The sequence below is a fragment of the Otolemur garnettii genome, unplaced genomic scaffold (genome assembly GCF_000181295.1).
Source record: "Otolemur garnettii isolate 467f Iridium unplaced genomic scaffold, OtoGar3 scaffold00196, whole genome shotgun sequence".
Taxonomy (NCBI): Eukaryota; Metazoa; Chordata; class Mammalia; order Primates; family Galagidae; genus Otolemur; species Otolemur garnettii.
Genome location: NW_003852591.1, coordinates 2,569,890 through 2,571,245, shown reverse-complemented (window position 1 = coordinate 2,571,245; position 1,356 = coordinate 2,569,890).

The following is a 1,356-nucleotide window of genomic DNA, read 5'->3' as shown; positions in this document are numbered from 1 at the left end:
AATATAAAACTCATATTCTGGTGAAATAGCTACATGGCAGTGTTGGGACCAGAATTGCTGCTGAGACCACCACACACATGTAAAGACAAAAAGTGCTTTATTTTGCAAGCATATGCCTGGGCCACTCTTCCTTTCAGCGTGGCTGGAGGAAGGGTGACCCCCTAGTGAAGCGAGCTGAGGTTTTTAAAGTGCATAGAGGAATTTCATCGGGTGTTTTGTCCAGCTGGGCTGCTATTGGCTAAGCTGTTTATGGTTAGGGACCCTGTGTGTGTGTGGGGCTACTTGTTTGTTCCAGACAGTTTGGCTCCTTCTGAGCTAATTGTCCTTGCCTAGAAGGGAGGGAGGGAGCCAGTCTCTTTCTGATACCAATTCCACCTAGGTGACCTTGCCCAGGAGGGGAGTAGGAAGTTTACATTAGCCTTTTCATTTCCAAATGAAGTTTTATTAACCTCTTCATTCCCAAATGGAGTTACATTAACCTTTTCAGCAGCCAAAAACCGTATATTCCCTTCCTGTTCTCCTGCTGTTCCCTAACTTGTCGTGCATTCTTTCCAAAAATTGGGACTTTTTTAAAATGCCACAGAATGCAGGACAAATTGTTAAAAACCGGGACTGTCCCTCCAAAAGTGGGACATCTGATCACCTTATATATGGGGCTGGTGCCCTACTCACTGAGCCACAGGCACCGCCCTCTTATAGTTTTTTTTGTCTAATTCTGTATCACGGGGTGCGCCTGTGTCTCAAAGGGGTAGGATACCGGCCCTATATGCCAAAGGTGGTGGGTTCAAACCCAGCCTCAGCCAAAACCTGCAAAATAATAATAATAATAATAATTCTGTATCAAGATAATACTAGTCTTATTAGATGAGTTGGAAATTGTTTGCTCTTCTATTTTCTGGGAGAATTTATATATTTGTTTGTTTGAGACAGAGTCTCACTTCGTTGCCCTTGGTATAGTGCATGGCCTCCGCTCACAGGAACCTCAAACTATTGGGTTCAAGTGATCCTCTTACCTCATCCTCCCTAGTAGCTGGGGCTACAGGCACCTGCCACCATGCCCAGGTATTTTTAGAGATAGGGTCTCATTCTTGCTCAGACTGGGCTCCAACTCCTGTCATCAGGCAATCCACCCACCTCACCCTTCCAGAATGTTAGGATTACAGGTGTAAGCCACTGAGCCAGGGCAAGAATTTATGTAGAATTGATATTATTTTTTCCTTAAGTGTGTGGTAGAGTTTACCAACAAAGCCATTTGGGCTTGCGATCATCCATGTAGGAAGGTTTTAAACTAAAATTCAATTTACTTAATAGATACAAGGTTATTAAGATTATATGTTTCTTCCTTTTTTTTTTTTT